The sequence below is a fragment of the Sapajus apella genome, unplaced genomic scaffold, assembly GCF_009761245.1.
Source record: "Sapajus apella isolate SASKATOON/1434 unplaced genomic scaffold, GSC_monkey_1.0 scaffold37, whole genome shotgun sequence".
NCBI lineage: Eukaryota > Metazoa > Chordata > Mammalia > Primates > Cebidae > Sapajus > Sapajus apella.
In genome coordinates this window covers 5,292,608-5,311,579 of record NW_022436977.1, presented here as the reverse complement: position 1 = coordinate 5,311,579, position 18,972 = coordinate 5,292,608, and positions in this window count along the sequence as shown.

The window sequence follows — 18,972 nt, the reverse complement described above, 5'->3', positions numbered from 1 at the left end:
CTGGAAGGTTAAAACCTAATGGTCCCAGAATATTGAGGGGGTGCCCAAGAGAGGGGAGGATGGGATTACTTTGGAAACATTTGGTAGTGGAACCGGGAAGCACAAACACCTAATTTAAGCATGTTTATAGCACAGTAGCATTGCAAACCACCTCAGAAATATCGCAGAGTTTAGCCCTGTGTTTAATTCCAGCATATTGTTACCCCTGTCACTAAGAGGTGGGATTCATCTTCACTACACTACAAATGTATTTTTTTTGGTAAAATGATTCTTTTCTTGCCTTCCTCCAAAATACTGAGTTTCCGTCACCTACATCTGAAATCCTTTTTCTGCTTGACGGCATTACTATTTCTCTGGTTCTAAAAACTGAAGAGAAAGGCAGGCAAGGCTGAATGTCACTTTTCTGCACAAATTTGCAAAACCACTGCCCAACCCCGGCCATCCCCAGGCCTCCACACAAGCGGCTACTTGCACGGCATTGCAATAAGTACCTACTGGGAAGCCCTAAGGTGAACAGGCTCTGCTGAAAAGGATTGTGAGTTGTGGATTACGAGGTGAGTAACTTCTCAAAGGGTTTTTCAGGAGTGTTTGTTTCTTAGCAGGTGTAAGGCTTACTCTAAAAATTAAATCATCATTGAAAGTTAAAAGCAGTAAAAATCGTGAAGGACTAAGTACCAACAATGTGAGGTCAACACAATCACAAGTTAAATTTTTAATCCGTATCTCTGTACAGATCTACCACGCAATGCTTATGGCTGTCAGTATTTTCTGCATAGTGACACAATGGCTAATTTACATTTAATTTTTATCAATCTGTATCTACTACTTTTGTCTGTAATACATATATATTTCTTGTTGAAAAACTCCACTAAATAAAAATAAACAGCTGGAAGCCTACTGAGGATCATAAAGCATGGGGCAGGCTCTACCGCTATGGCAGACTACTTGCTTTCATTGCTACCTGCGAATGTCCCCTCTCTTAGCTGCTCTGAGAAGAAAAACTCCATGAGCACTTGGAGAGGCCTAATGTACTGGGGAGTGATCTTTATATGTTACACTAAACATGTCTGCTAGAACAAATTTCACAATCTAACCTTCCTACATTTTCAAATGATGAATCCATGCCTACCTCATTCATTATTTTCTTCGGCAAAGAAAACTCGCGCGAGAAGTTGAATCACTAACTTTTTAACAGTGACTTCGTTATAATCAGGAATGGTGACATGGTCTCAGCAGTGCTTTGCGGTGTGTGATTCTCCAAGTTCTGCGATCTTTTCTCAAGCCACACTTCAAGTTTCTTTTTTAAAGGCAGTATCAGCCGGTGTGCTCCACCAACTGGTAAGGGACTAAGAAGAGAGACCTACCAGAACTGCACACTCCGCTTGGCTGTTCAGAAACAGAGTAAGCAGCAAGGAAGAGAGGGGCACCTGGTTTCACAAAAACTTGGAAAGTGGGTTTTTAGTTCCCATTTATATACATAACTTAATTTTTAGTGACACTTCAGTCTTTGACTTAAATGTCACTTCTGCACGAATGCCCTCCTCAGCTCCTCAGATTAGCTAGCCCTCCTATTAAACTTTATCATGACACTTCGGTTTTTAAAATTTTTTAAAGATAGGGTCTTGCTCTGTCATCCAGGCTGGAGTGCAGTGGCATGATCTCGGCTCACTGCAGCCTCCACCTCTAGACTTCAAGCAGTTCTCCTGCCTCGGCCTCCCAAGTAGCTGGGACTACAGGCTACTACACCTGGCTAATTTTTGTATTTTCATTAGAGATGGGGTTTCACCATGTTGCCCAGGCTTGTCTCAAAGTCCTGACCTCAGGTGATCCACCCACCTCGGCCTCCCAAAGTGCTGGGATTACAGGTGTGAGCCACTACACCCAATCTGCACTTTGTATTTTTATGTTGGCATTGATCACTGTTACAATAAAGTAATTATATGTGTAATTGTTTGTGTAACTGCCTATTTCTCCCACCAGACTATGAGATGAAGGACTATATCTGTCTTTTTGCTGTAGTATTTTCAACATCGAGTTCTGGGGCTAGAACATACATAGTCAAGTATTTATTGAATAAATGAAATAATGAATGAAAGAAATACTTCTCCAGCCCTTTGCTGTAACCTTCTGCTTTTTGGCATTTGGCGTCACATTAATTGCCTAGTAACCTCATAATAATATAAATAAATACTTATTGTGGCAACGGCTATACAGCTATCATTGGATATAAATAGTTCTTTACACTATTCACATGCTTTTCATCCCCGAGGTGATGAGGTGGTGGTGTTGTTACATCCATACTAGAGTTGAGGGACAAGTGGTTCAGCAAACGATTTATCTAATCAAACTTACAAAGAGGTGGAACCACAAGCTGCAGACATGTTCTACAGAAACACTGACCCTCAGGAATGCCAGGGTCATCTGCTTCCATGAGCAGCAGTCCTCACCCCAAAGCGCTTCTTTGTAGAACTTCTGTTTCTGGGCCACCTTTATTTAAGAGGTTCAAGTGGGTATGATCAATATTGTTTTAATTTCATTCCAGATAAGATTTGTATCTTAATAGAGGCCCTTGAGATAATTTTAGGTGATACAATAGTCTTTTTAAATATAGTTAAAAATTTACTTTGAGGTGAACTATTGAAAAATGCAAACAGACACCTAATGTGTAATTTCACTGATATTATTGCTTTGGATGAGGCTAAGTATAAAGAAAAGTCAATTTTTTAAAAAATGTAAAAAATAGAAGAAAAAGTAGTTCATAGATCTGGTCAGTGCTGGGAAGGTAGTAGGTAAAGAAGTGCAGTTTGGGAAACACAGTTTTAACCCTAAGGATTGAAAAGCTAGGAGCATAGCAAGTACTCAGTAAGTGTCTATTCATCCCTTTATTAGTAAAAATGCATTGAGCTCCTACTACATTTACAAGAAACAGTTATGATCAAGATAACTAGATAGGATCCTTGCCTTCACCAAGCTATAGCCATTCATGTGAAAGAACAGATAAATGAAGTATGAGGAAGAATGAGAGGAAGGGAGAGAGAGAGGGAGGGGGGAAGAAAGGAATAGAGGGAGGAACAAAGGGAGGGAAGGAGAAGGAACAGAGGGAAGGAATAAGGGAGAGAGGGAGGAGAAGGGGAGGAAAAGGTGGGGAAGGGAAGAGAAGGAAGAGAGGAAGGAAGGAAGGGAGGAAAGAAGCAACCAAATACAGGAATTATAATGAATATATGAGCAAGGAGAGCTGGGTTTAGAGCTAGGTATTCCCTGAAGGGTCCTCAAATTATTTGCTTATACTTTTCACGGACAGCAGCATACAGAACATTTAATTTTGTTCACTTTCCCCTGGAGGTTCAACAGAGATCTTTCTCTATTGGTGTGTTTTCTTCGAGCAATATCAGGGTTTACTTGTTAGACATTTCGACTGCCATATCATCTGGATGCCTTAGACACACAAATGCCCCAGAAAGTCAAAGGTGTCACAGAATAACCATGAATGACACTTATCATCTAGATTGTAGGCCCTAGAAACTTTGACGGATATGGCAAGAGGGGACCCAAGGAAGCTTGGATGCTTTCCCATCGCACCTAAGGGAGGAAATCCACATAAGCAAGAACGTACTCTACAAGCCTTAGGAGAGTTTTGCTGTGCTTTTTAAAAAACAGAGTCTTGCTCTGTCACCTAGGCTGGAATGCAGTGGTGCAATCTTGGCTCACTGCAACCTCTGCCTGTCAGGTTCAAGTAATTCTCCTGTCTCAGCCCCCATCTAGCTGGAATCACAGGCATGCACCACCATACCCGGCTAATTTTTGCGCTTTTAGTAGAGACAGGGTTTTGCCATGTTGACCAGGCTGATCTCGAACTCCTAACCTCAGGTGATCTGCCTGCCTCAGCCTCCCAAAGTGCTGGGATTACAGGCATGAGTCACCTCACCCGAACCCTTAGGAAGATTTCTAACATGGACGTTTGAGTGTCTATTAAAAGAAAAACAAGTACCTAGACATACGTATTTAGGAAGAAAGCCTGACAAAGTCCTTACTACTGATTAGGGAGGTTGGCTCACGTTTTTCCGTTTGAATCTCTGCCACTTCACAGAAAATCTATCCTCCTTTATACCAACATTCCTTTGCAGTAAGCATTTTGCCCAGTTTACCACTGCTTCTTGATGAAGATGGATACATCTGCATCTGGCATTCTAATTAGATTAGAGAATAATGACCAGAAAGATCTTGGGGATGCAAGGGTAATTTATTACTCGCATTACTTCCACCCTATCTAAGAAGTGTTCAGAAGTAAAGTGTCTAATTCCTCTAGAATTCACTTATCATAGTTGGAAAACAAAACACAAGTTGGAAATGAGGAGTGCCTCCCCGCCTTGGCTCTGTTACAGTGCGGTCCTCGTAAGAATCCTTAGATATTTCCAAATACTTCTGTAGAGCTTTTACTAAGATGATAATGCTCCCTGTAGGAAAAGGGGATGGTCATAGTCGCCAGCATCTATTGCAAGCTGACATATGTGGGCATATTTAATTCTCCAAATAAGCCTTGTGAGGTAGATGGAATTAACTCTATTACACGGAGGAAGCAAACAGAAAATCCAGAAAATAACTTGCCCAAAGTCATGCAGCTGATACATAATGGACTAGGAGTTTGAACTGAAGTCTGACTCTAAATCCATGTTCTTTACTGCTTTGCTGCCACCCAAATGAACACTTGCTGTGTGTGCTCATTAGCTCACCTGACATCCAGCAACCACAGCCCGAGCATCACAGTGGCCGGGGCAATTTGCCGAAGCTCCTTAGCATTCAATAATAGTGACAAGTAAATATAATAACCTGTGTGCCGTTTTATTCATTTCAGAGCTAAAGCCTGAATTAACAGGTAGAGAAACTAGGGTGCTCTCAAGGCAGGTGCTGGGGCTCTAACACAGGCTGGCGCATCCTTCTCTGCCCAAAGTTGCTCCTCTCCTCAGCACGGGCCCTCTACCTCCAGCAGGTGGCACTGCTCTTGGGACTGAAGCAGTTGCCCTCTGCCATCCCAAGAGCTCAATTGGCCAGTAGATTCATTTCCTTCCACTTCATCTACCTGTCTGCCATTTGGTGTTGCAGGCAGAGGAAAGAGGTAGCTTTGATGGGAAGGAAAGACCATGTGATCACGCAGTGGCTGCATCAATTTCTAAGAGGGGAATTTTGAGCAAATCACTTAGCAGCAGTGTCCTAAGTTTCCTCATCTGTGAAATAGGATTGAGGCTAATACCCACCCCATGTGTAGGATGAAATGTGAATGTGTATGAGATGCACAATGCAGGAAGAACTGACAAAGAAAACAGAATGGGAAGAAGAAAATTCACATTTAATTGGCATCTACATCCTGTGTATATAAATATGCATGATGCTTTGCACATATGGCTGCATGTATTTCTCACAACAGTTTGTCCAGGATATTATCACCCCCTTTTCAGATGAGGAAACAGGACACAGCAAGATTAATTGACCCAGCCATGGTCCATAGCCAGTTCGCCACAGATCTGGATTTGAATTAAGGTGAGCCTCATTTGATTAACACAGCCCCACACTGCCACTTCATAGAAGAAGTGGAGGTGCTGTTTTGTAAACTTGTGAGGAGGAACAGAAAGGAGGCTAGTGTGGCCAGGAGATGTGAAGCACAGGCACACGAGGAGTTGGGAGAGAGAGGCAGTAACTGGACCACACGGGACCTGCAGGCCTTAGTAAGAAGTCTGAATTTGGCTAGGCATGGTGGCTCATACCTGTAATCCCAGCACTTGGGGAGCCCAAGGTGGATGGATCACCTAGCTCAGGAGTTCAAGACCAGCCTGGCCAACATGGTAAAACCCCGTGTCTACTAAAAATACAAAAATCAGCCAAGTATGGTGGCAGGTGCCTATAATCCCAGCTACTGAGGGGGCTGAGGCAGAAGAACTGCTCGAATCCAGAGGCGAAGGTTGCAGTGAGCCATTGCACCACTGCACTCTAGCCTGGGCAACACAGCAAGGCTCCATCTCAAACAACAAAAAAAAAGAAATCTGAATTTTATTGTAGTTTTCTTGGGAATGTCTTAAAAGAATCTCAATGGAGTCTCTTGCCTCTGCTATCTATACCAGATGATTCATACAAGCTCCCTGCATGTGGACATTTGCATTTTTTCAGAGGAATTAAGGAACTGCAGCACTATGAATTACGAAGGTCTTCATGGATAGTGACTCTATCTGCCATACTGTGTGTCTACCCACTTACATTTGGGCAAGAATGTGAATTCTGCCTGGCAGGCGCTGACCATCATCACTGAGAAACCAATGGGCCAAAAACCAGAAGCTTCCTTGTTTATCACAGGCTCAGATAGTTTTGTACCAAAGGCCACTGATCCCAGACTGTCCCTTCCACTCGACAGAGGTTGGCACCCACAAGGACGCAAGCGCATGACAATACCTTGTGAGTTCTGATTTATACACCAGCATTTCCTCACCTCCTCCAAACCTTTCACCTTTAGCAAAGGGGAAGAATGGGCTTCAAAATATTGTAGTCGTGATATAAACTGGATTTGGACTTAGATGAATGGATAATTTAGAATCCTACACTTACATCAAGGGAATAAACCTCTTTGGGCTCAGTTTCCTTATCTACCGATGGTGGTAGAGAAAACAAATCTCACAGGATTGTTGTAGAATAAAAATGTAATGGCATATATGAAAGCACTCTGCATGGCACTTGTCATGTATTAAGTGCTCAAAAATGTATATTTTTAAAAATTGCAATAGCTAAATCTTGCCCGTAAACCTAGGATCAAATAAGAAACTCCACCTGGGAATTTCATAAGCCATCTGCATCCTATAGATCCTTGGAACAAGATTAGAACAGAACAACAACACGTCCAAATCCAGAAGATTTCTTTGAAATACAAACATCATCAGTATCTAAAAAAGATAAAATTTAAATATTAGAATCAGTTAAACTTGGGAGATAAAAAATGAATAATAAATGCAGGTAGAAATTTAGAGTTCTGTTTAATGCATAAAAGGGGAATAATTAACGGATCTCAAAACATGTAAATGAGGGCTTAGGAGCATTTTCAAAACACTACATCCAATTTTAGTTACATATGCGGAATTTGCTACATTATAATAATTAGGGTTTTTTTTTTTTACAAAAGATTTATTTATTTTGAATAGAAGTATTAAATATTATACTAATTACTGGTTATTTTACTTTGTACCCAGGGAAAAGAAATGAATATTCATTAGCTTCTTAAGCTACTGATCCTCCACTGACTAGACAGATCCCAACATCACCACGAAGCTGCGGGTGGGTAGAAAATGTGCTCTGCAAAACTGGCCCCGTGCTACAAATCATAGCCCAATCTATTCTGCTAATGTGCACATGCGATAACCCCCAAGTGAGTTCCGTTAACACTGTACCGACCAGAGCTCCCGGCTGAGCAGCCGATAAGTGAGCATAACTGTTAAATTTATCACAACAGTATTTGTCTGTCTATGCAATCCAATAACCTTGAACAAGATGAGTCTTAAAATTTTAAACATGATTTTATAAGATAAAACTAACATCTCTGTCTAAAACACGGCTTGTTCATTCTAAAAGAATATTTTAACACATTTCAATCATTGTCTGACTTGGGTTTCAATTCTACTCTAAGGGAAATATCCAGAACCAGTCTTAGCAACTTTAATTTACCAAGTATTTTCATCATAGCTCAAAAGGCAAACACTGTTTTTGTTTGTTTTTTCTCCAGTGAAAGGAAAATGAATGAGGCAATGCATTTTCTAAGACACCAACTCAGTTAACTTTAATCCTTGTTCAGTTTGGAACACTTCTATGTTGGAGTTCATGAGCTGCTTGATTTTTGTTTTTTGGTTTGTTAAATTTTGTGAACCAATGGAGTGCTCGAGCAGATCAGTAACCCAGAGCGGGGAAGGAGCTGATGGCTCTGAAGGGAATGTGGTCTTGCAGAAGAGGCCACCATTTTCCCGGATGGCTTGGCTTGTGATGCTGGTTTGCAGCCCCAGTGGGACATCTCTGCTGGGCAGAAGCTGTGAAATCTGCCAGGATGTGCTGGGAAAGAGTGAGCAGAGCAGGGTGCATATAGTGATGTTTTCTACATGGAAAAACAGCTGTGGGTTCTGCCTCCATGTGGTAGAATAACGGCATGGGGGGAAATATGCAAAATACAATCACTTGCTCGAGTTTGCTTCTCAGAAAGCTAGAAATTTTTTGTTCTTTGCTTTTTTAATTTACAAGAAAGTAAAAATTCCTGACAGTCTCACCCAGAGTATAAAGAGGAAGGATGTGACTTCACAGAAAATTTCAAATTTCTCGAGATTAGGACAGAAGAGGACTCTTTCAACAGGTATTTATTAAGTACAAAGCATGTGCTGTATACTCTTGCCACTTGGTGTGATTCCTGACCCAGCCACAGCCCCTGGGAGCTTCTTAGAATGCAACTTCAAGGGTCTACCCCTGACCTACTGAATGGCATCTGGGGGTGACACCTCCATTAAAGTTTGAGAAGAGTGGCTAGACACTGTTAGGTGCTCACCATGTGTTACAAAAACAAAAACAAAAATCCAGGCCACATATTTACCAAAACTTACTAACGATTTAACTTAAGACATAACTCTAACTCATCACAAGAGACATGGTCTAGGCATGCAGAGTGACACGAGGTCATCAGGAGCCATTTCTATAAAGACCTTCTGTGCCAACCCAAGTAAGAGCCTGGCTTCAAGGTAGACAACCATGCTTGATCTACCTGATGCAATTAAACCAACAGCTACCCTATTTCTAAATTCAGGTTGGAAAGGCTTCCCATGCAACAACTCTAAATGCTAGAGAAACCTAGGAAATACAGGCTAGTCTCATCTGGTTTCTAGTTGGCAATGAGAGCAGGAGAGAAGGAAAATTATCCAATTCATTTAGCTGGCAAAATTATTTAGGTCTTTCACTAGTACATGGCCCCTGAATAGAAGTCATGAGAGATAGATAAACACTGGGGATATTTCCACTGATTTCATCGGACAGTTGTGTTACATTTTCTCTTCATTTTCTGCTCTAATAGATGCTGGTAATATTTCTTGAGCGGTTGTGGGAGCCACAGATCTTCCAAAGCCAATTGGAAGTGACTTTAAAGATACTGTAGAGATTAATGACCTGTGAGGATTTTCTAGGGACTTACACCTACTTTCTCTGGACCTTCCTCTACATCAATCTTTATCAACTTGTCCATTTCCCAGTACCTGATTTCTACATTTAAAAAATTTGATTACAAAAGCAGTGAATAAATTTGTGTCTCAGAAAAAATTCACAAACAATACAAAAACATATAGAGTAGAAAAGTAAAAAATTCACTGGAGATGGCTCATGGCTATAACCTCAGCAACTTGAGAGATGGAGGTGGGAGGATCACGTGAGACCGGGAGTTCAAGACCAGCTAGTAAATATAACGAGATCCTGTTTCTACAAAAAAAAAAAAAAAAAAAAATTAACTGGGCTTGGTGTCACTCACTCATTGTCCTAGCTACTCAAGAGGCTGAGGAAGGAAGATTACTTGCACCCAGTGGTTCAAGGCTACAGTGAGCTGTGACTGCCACTGTATTCCAGCAACCTGGGTGACAGGGTAAAACCATGACTCAAAAAAAAATTGTTTTTTAAGTGAAAATTCCCCTTTACCCTCCTATCCAAGAGTAATCACTGTTAACACTGGATTCCATTTTTTTTCAGGCTTTATCCTGTGAATTTACATTAAATATGCATACTCAGCAATCTGTAGTTTTACATACTTGAATTATACTATTATTCTGCAACTTGTTTATTTCAAAATTTTATTTGCATCTTTCCCACTTAATCTGTATAATTTTAAAATAGCTGCATAATGTTCTACATAATACATTTACCCGGATTGACTTAATCATTCTCTGTTGATGGCTATTTAGATCATGTCCAGTCAAGTTTTAAGCAATTAAAATAACAGTTGCCAAGACGGCCAGATATGAGAGTGACAAAAGAAAACCAAGAGGTTCCCCACATATCATCAATAATTTACATAGAAGATGTCATTTTCAAAAAGCCCATTCACAGTAACAAAAGAAGAAATGTGTAAGAACAACATGGGAGGGAAATCTAACTTTACTGACATGAAAGAAGACCAAATTGTTTAGACATATACTTTGTCCCCAGATAAGGCTATTCAATATTGTAAACATATTAGTTGTCTCAATTATCTTTATAAAAATCAAAGCAATTCCAGAGAAATGCCAGTGGGATAGTCTATGCAACTTGAAAATCAGTATAGAATTCTTCTAGAACAGTAAGCGTGATGAATAGCCAAGTAAATTTGAGGAGGAGAAAGAAAGCACAGCCAAGACACCATCAGTTTTGGTGAGTGGAATTGATTTATCTCCAATATCACCAGCAGTTAGGAGCCCGAGGCACCAGAATAAGACATGTTTTTGGAATGGACACCTTGGATTGGCAGGGGACCATGGAGGAGGACATAGGGAGACAGAGATCAAAATTTAAGATAAATTTGCAATTGTCTTTAATTAGCACTAAGAAAAGCAGTCAATCAAGTCAACATATTCTTTGTGACCAAAGGTCACTTATATAATAGTAAACTTTTAAGGGCTATATGAAAGACATGTGGATTCCCTCTTTGTTGGCTAATAAATTAGACATATATATTCATAACCAAGCTTGTTGAATTCACAGAGACACAAAAAAATTCACTTTTTTTGCTTGGTTTACTTAATGTGTTGACTGTTGAGGGATGTGAGCACTTGAGCTTTCCTTCAGTTGAAAAAAAATTTTTACTATAGCTTTATTTCCCCATTTCTTTCTCTTTCTTTCTCTCTCTGTCTCCCCTTTTCTCCATCCTCCCTGTCCTTTTTTCTCCTTCTATTCCTTCTCTTTCTCTCCTTTTTCCTTTATTGTCCTGTAGAAAATCCAGTATTGGGGATATGTCTGTTCACTCCCTTGTAGTGTCAATTCTCTGTTCATTCATCCCTCATATTTCCTCCACATCAAAATTAGTTTTAAGGTTTGTTTAGATGCTGGTTTAACTCTTTGACAATAATGCTTTATAGATTTTAACCAGTACTTTGTAACTGTATCATGTCAGGAAGCACACAGTCTGATTCTAAGATTAATCAGTGGATTTTAGAGCTAATACTCTGATTCCTCCTTTGGAAATTCATCTACTGATATTATACATTAATACTAAAATTTCAACTAATGGTATTATACATTAACAATTATTACCTAATTAGAGGTTGAAAATGGTGACTTTCTAATTGCATTATTCCTTACACACTTCTTATATGAAATTTTTACATAATGAAAAATTTTCATGCATCACCTGGGCTATTTGATAACCCCAATGTACAGTTCATACAGGAAATACAAGCAAATGCTCAGTCTTTCCTTGTAATCAACAGCTGTCAGAGTAAAGAGCTACTGTCCTACTTCCAATGGTGTCTAATGAGGTGTTTTGGTTTGTTGGCTTTTTCAGGCTTTTTACATTTTTTGCCTGTCACAGAATCATGAATTTCTATGTATTCAACGTACTTCAGTCAACAGAATTCACTGGTATTTTGATGCTAAAATGTCCCATCTTTAGTCAAGGAAGTTCCTTCAGGTTGGCTCTTGTGTCCCTTTGACATGACTCATTCATTTTTGATAACTCCCTTGTTTTCAGGCACAAAACCTCCCAGAACTGTAGATTTCTTGTCCCAGACCTGGGATAAGTTATTTCTCAAAGATGTCTTTATTTCTTTTGATATTTAGAAACCACAACTGGGGTGCTAGATAGGCTTGTTGTCATTGGGCTTCCTGGAGTTTGCAGACTTTAGTGGACAAAACTAGGAAAACATTTTTTTTTTTTAAAGAAAACAAAATAATGAGTTTATGCTGATATTTCTAATTCAAATCTAACATCATAAGATTTTAATGTAATTTCTGAGGTTCTATAACCATTTTTTATCTCCTACACTCAAAATCTTGGTTCTTGATATACTTAAGTACATTATTCTATTGCTTATATATGTGCACATATGTACTGAAATAAAAATACACATATTACTACTATCAGTTTAACAACAGAGTCAAATTTACAATTTCTTTACAGCTCTTTTTGTCTTCAGACTATATTCCACTAAGACTGTACAGTCAAAACACTATATTACATCACCTGAAATAACTATATTTTCCATGTGATTATACCATCAATTTGATATAAATTAGTTTCACTAATTTCCATTGGTGTTTAATTTCCAAGCATTGATTTCTTCTTTTGTATTTAATTTTTCAATATTTATAACATTGTATGATGCCATAATTGAAATCTACTTATAATAAGGCATATTCAGAGAAATCTGCTTCTATTCCTATTTCCTTTACCTGTTAATGTCCCTTCCCCATACATTAGTCAAAAACTAATAAAAATGGTTATTTTCCAGGTTTTTTTGGTAAATATATGTATTCATCTTGGATTTTCTACATACATAATCATGTCATTTACAAATAATGACATTTTTTATTTCTTTTCTAGCTCTATACTTTTTCTTTGCTTTATTGCCCTGCCTTGAACACCCAGTATAATGTTGAATAGAAGTGGTGATAGAGGTATTCTGTGGCTTATTTCTGCTATCTGAGTGAAAGCTTTTAATATTTCATGGTAATGTTTGCTGCAGGTATTTTATAAATAGTCGTTATCAAATTAAGGACATCTCCTTCCATTTCTAGTTTGCTAAGGGTTTTTAAAATAGGATTTTATTCCTATTATTTCATTTTCTCCTCCTTTAGCTTGGTAAAGTTATACATTCTATTACTATTCTTTGTAGTTATAAATTATTTTTATAAATTCTTTTACTGTTCTCTCAGCTGTTCCCCAGAGATTATAAAATGCATTCTTAATTTGTCAAAGTCTAATATAAATCAGATTTTTATCACTTCCTTGACTAGGCAAGGCTTTAGAATTTGTGTGGTATGGTTATCATGTGTTTTACTTCTCTCTCTATATATAAATTTCATCCAACAGTCTTATTGTTATAATTGTTTTATACTCTCAATATTTAGATTTAGTTACATGTTCACCATTTCTGTTCTTCATTCTTTGTTCATTTGCAGTCTCCTATTTGGTGTCATTTCCTCCGGCATGAAGAATACCTTCTACTATTTCCTTTAGCACAGGCCTCAATTACCATTTATTTCCTGGCTGGAAATATTTTTATTTCACCTTCTTCTTGGAGAGTCTTTTTACCGGGTATAAAAGTCTAGACTCTTTCATAATATTCATTTATCTTCCAGGTTCTGATTTTTCTTTTTTTGAGACAGTCTGTCGCTCTGTTGCCCAGGCTGGAGTGCAGTGGTGTAATTTCGGCTCACTGAAACCTCCGCCTCCTGGGTTCAAGCGATTCTTGTACTTCAGCCTTCGCATAGCTGAGACTACAGGTGTGTACCATGCCCTGAAAAAAATATAATTTTTATATTTTTCATAGATATAGGTTTTCGCCATGTTGGCCAGGGTGGTCTCAAACTCATGACCTCCAGTGATCTGCCTGCCTCAGCCTACCAAAGTACTGGTATTACAGGCATGAGCTACCGCACCAAATCTAATTTCATTTTGTTGAGAGTCTGTCAGTGTTTTTGAAGATTAACTCCTTTTGCTCTTTAAGTCTTTGATTTATTTTTGAGACAGAGCCTCACTCTGCCACCAAGGATGGACTGCAGGACTCACTGCAACCTCTGCCTCCTGGGTTTAAGCTATTCTCCTCCCTCAGCCTCCCAAGTAACTGGGATTACAAGTGCCGACCACAATGCCTGGTTAATTTTTGTATTTTTAGTAGAGATGGGGTTTCACCACGTTGGCCAGGCTGATCTCAAACTCCTGACCTCAAGTGATCCACCCACCTTGGCCTCCCAAAGTGCTGGGATTACAGGTATGCATGAAGCCCCGCTAATTTTTGTATTTTTAGTAGAGACAGGGTTTTGCCATGTTGGCCAGGCTAGTCTCAAACTCCTGACCCTTAAATGATCCACCTGCCTTGGCATCCCAAAGTGATGGGATTATAGGCATGAGCCACCATGCCTGGCCCTTTGCCAAATTTTTTAATCTTGCTTTTTAATTTCCTTGAATTTTCTGAACAGTTATTTTAAAGTCCTTATTTTATATTCTGTTGTCTACAGCCTCTTAGTCTGTTTCTATTTTCTGTTATTTCTCTTGGTTTCAGTCTCATCATCTTGCCTCCTTATGTGTCTGGTTATTTTTTATTCAAGTGTCAGACACTGTATGTTAAAAATTATATCGATAACTTGAGATGTGGGGAGCCATTATCCTCCTCCAGAGAGAATTTTCATTTGCTTCTGGAAGACATTTAGGCTAAGGGCACTTGCAACTCCAGATCACATTAGTTGGGGACTGAGATGCTTCAAAGCAGGGCTTCTGTTCTTGTCTGGTCTATTTTTTACTCACTTTGATTTTTATGGTATAGTCCATTATGATCCTCACGACATGCTTGGAGGTTTTAAAAGGTCTGGCCTCTCTGTCAAATCCTAAAATCCAGTTCTTGTCCTGTGGACCCTTAAGCCTCTCAAGACTCTGCTCAGTTTCCCCTTGTCACTTGTCTCTTCTTGGCAGGACCAAAGCCTTTTAAAGGAGAGCAGGCCCCAAATTAAAGGCTCCATGATTCTTCCATGCCTTTACAGCTTCCTAGTTTTTGTCATTTTCATATGACTTAAGGATGCAAAAGAGTTTAGCTTTCTGTATTTAGTTGACTACCCAAAATCAGAAGCCAGTCGTAATTTGTTCCTACCTAAAATGATATTATTTCAGAAATGTAGAAATATTTATGACTTCAGACAAATCATTCTCTTTTCCATTAAACATATATGTCTTATATGCATGTCTATGTGTGTATATACACATTTCCCTTTTACAAGTATGTGTAAAGAGAGAGGGACTGGGGTGTATGAAGTCAGTTTTATAAGTTAGTATTTCTCTAAAAAGTTTCCTGGTGGTCTTCTATAGCTGTTGTGGGACTGGTCCCTTATTTACAAGTAGTAAGAGAAGAAAATTGAGTAAAGAGAATTAAGAGATCTCTTCACTCCTGCTAAGACTAGATGTGCCACAGGTGAGGTGTTACTCTGGTTTAAGTTCAGGAGAAAGAAGAAGGCTGGAGACACAGCGCCACAGAACTGACATTATGTTTCAAGACTAAGACGTTAGTTCAGGTCGTGAATGCTTCCTTGACCTTCCAGTGACTATGACGGAAACAGCAAACAGCTTTGTTTAGAATTGGAAAGAGGTTTTTGGCCTTGGTGTTCCGAATACATTCTAGTATTTTATAGACTTTAACTTTTTGTAAAGAGCAGAATACCAATTGTCTAAGATTGTATCTATTCCAGATTCTCAGATTGGGTATTATTTTGTGTGAAATGGGACAATTCCAAAAGAATGAAATAAACTCAAATCATAGTTGATAAAATCTACATGTGAATTTGCCATATTTAAAACGCAATACTTCCTCAAATCTGAGAAAGGACAATCCAAATCATATGGTGTTTATTCATGCAACAAACATTTCACTGAGCTCCTACTCTGTGCTAGATTCTCAGCATGCAATGTTAAAAATAAGACATACTTTCGTCCCCAAGGAGCTCTATTTAGTAAATTAGAAGGACACGAGAACACTAACTACAACAAAATATTATAACAAATACATGACAAAGAGCAATGTATAGTATTCTAGGTAAAGAAATGAAGGAAGATTAAATCCACCCTGGGGAGTTAGGAAATACTTTCTTAAGCTAGTCTTATTCAAATATAACTTCCTGTTTCTTACTTTCCTTGATGGTTTCAGACGGGATTACTTTATTAGCATTTCACTTTATATATTCATCAAAATTCATCAACCATACCAGTTATCACATTTTGCTATAGTTGTTTCTCATTCTTTCTCTCCATCAAGTGGTTTCTTGAGAACATAATACAGCTCTTATTTATCTTTGTATTTCCAGTACCCAAGAACATCATATAAACTAGCTGAATATTTTTTATATGTAAATGTATACATATACGGATGAATGAGGTAAGGCATACATTATTAAGATTAGTGTATTAATAAAGCTATATTATTTAACAGAATAATTTATATGGATATTAATTATAACATACGTATGAAAAAACAGTCTTAACTGAACACACAAATGGACATCAATAAGGAATTAAGATTCACCTTTACTTTAAATAACACTGTAGATATTCATTTCTCTGTATATTTATAGACACATTTGCCCCTATTCAATCAAGTATTTTCATTATTTCCAGTAACATTTGAAAATGCTGTTTTATGCTAAAATTAATACATAATTCGTTTTGTCTCCTGCCTGAAGTGGATGATCACTTGGTTATCTTTGAGGTAACACAGTTAGTCAAGGTGGCCATTATACCCCAGCAAGATGAGTTCAGATATGTTTAGAATGATTGCTTTCAGGAACTGTCCCGGAGTAGTGCTCAACTGGAAATTGGAGGGAAACTGAGCAAAGACTCAAGGGTAAAACACCAAACTCTGACATTTTAATACTATATTATATAAAATACGTCTCTAAGTGGCTTAGTTGCAGCTGTAAGACCTTATTCATAAAACACATCATTTCTTTGCTTCTCTTTGGAAATGAAATTAACATACTGGTGCAAACGGTAAATAGTAACTTCTTAAATTGTTAATAGCTTCCCCAGGCTTCTGTTCTCTTGCCATGCAATCGCTTTGGCTCCAAAATATAAAAACATTGTGATATGTGCTCATTAGCCTGCAATCCTAGGCTCTTCCTACCACTGGAAACAACTTGGAGACTGGAAAATAAATGATAGGGGTCCACTTCTGGGAAGGAAGAATTCTAACATGGGAATCCATTGCACATTTTGTATTCATTTTCTTGGATATGGACAGATAATGCATCCAGATTTTAGGTGTATCAAACTTATTTTGCTAAACACAATGTCATGGTTAGCATATAGTACATTCTGCTAATTGTCCTGCATCCAGTGCTTTTGGGGGTAGGGCTAAGGAGACGGGGCAAAAAAAGACTATGGCAGGTGGCACCTGCTGATAACTAGTATACACCTTGAAGAGGCACTGAATGAGGGATAAAAAGAGCTCAAAAAATTGGCAAAAGAGGATCTTGTTACAAGAATGTAAAGGTATCAAGCTTCAGGAAATTGAATGAGGAGGCCGGGCACAGTGGCTCACGCCTATAATCCCAGCACTTTGGGAGGCAGAGGCAGGTCAATCATGAGGTTGGGGGTTCAACACCAGCCTGGCCAATATAGTGAAATCCCATCTCTACTAAAAGAACAAAAAATTAGCCGGGCAAGGTGGCAGGCACTGTAATCCTAGCTACTCAGGAGGCTGAGGTAGGAGAATCACTTGAACCTGGGAGGCGGAGGTTGCAGTAAGCTGAGATGGTACCGCTGCACACCAGCCCTGGCAACAGTGCTAGACTCTATCTCAAAAAAAAAAAAAAAAGAAAGAAAGAAATTAAATGATGAAACACATGCAAAGGGAAAATAAACTAAGGGATTACTTTAATGAAATAAACAAAATGCACTTGCAAGATTCTACAGTTAATGAAGGTAGGTGACAAATTGGATTTCACATTCCCAACCACTGCACAGAGAGGTATACCACTTAAAAGTTCCATTGCGTCCATGAGAAAAGCAAAATAGATGCTTAAGATCATCCAATAAGTTTCTCACATATGTGTTCATAAAGAGCCCACTGTGTGTAAAAGATGTACTGTGTGATTCTCATGTAAACCTTTGAAAACCTTCAAAGCAATATTACATATTGTTTGGAAACACTTGGACATGCACTAATAATATACAAATGTGGACAGGAAAGACAACATATCAACTCTGGCATACTGGTTGCCTCTAGGGAGTGGGAATGGATTGGGGAGAGGCATTAAACTATGTAACATTTTCTTTTTCAAAAATAAGGCAGATATAGCAAAAAGTAAACTTTTCACAACTATTTAGGGGTCATTTATTTATTTATTTATTTGAGATGGAGTGTCACTCTGTAGCCCAGGTCGGAATGCAATGGTGTGATGTCAGCTCACTGCAACCTACACCTCCTGGGTTCAAGCAGTTCTTGTACTTCAGCCTCCCTAGTAGCTAGGACTACAGGCATGCACTACCACACCCAGCTAATATTTGTATTTTTTGTAGACATGGGGTTTCAGCATGTTGCCCAGGCCAGTCTTGAACTCCTGAGCTCAAATGATCTGCCTGCCTCGGCCTCTCAAAGTGCTGGGATTACAGCGTGTGAGCCACTGCACCCAACCAGGGTTTACTATTTTCTCTATGTTTAAAAATTTTCATAAATATAAAGAAAAATATTTAAAGATTTACATATTGAACATAATAAACAATGGATTTCAACATCCTTAAAGTAAATAAAAGTTCCTTCAGCCCTCTTTTGTTTAAACAGTGCTTAAAAGCCAATGGGTGAATTTTGGCTGAGACACAATTCAGTGTAAGCATTTCAGCAAGACATGGAGGTTGTCAAAATGACACCAAAGGGGTACCTGACTCTCCTATGGTCTAACTCCTGGAGTGGATTGGACAATGTTGGATGAGGGGGATGATGATCCTTTGCTTCAGGAAATCCTCCACAGATGTGTGTCTCCCCAGTTGAGCAGATAAGCAGGAGCCCTGGGTTCAAAGTTCTATTCCCCGCCAAGAACTCATGTCTTCTGCTATGTTCAGTACTTTCAATATTCAACCAAGGACACTTGAAACAGATGTCCTCCTCAAGGGGTGTGGAATCGAACAAATACAAGTTCCTGAATATAAGGCACCCCTGGCAAGCAACGCTGAGTCCCAGTGAACAGATCTTGCCAGAACTCCAGGCAGGTGGGTGGCAAAGCACCAGATTTCCTGCAGCGTCAGATCAC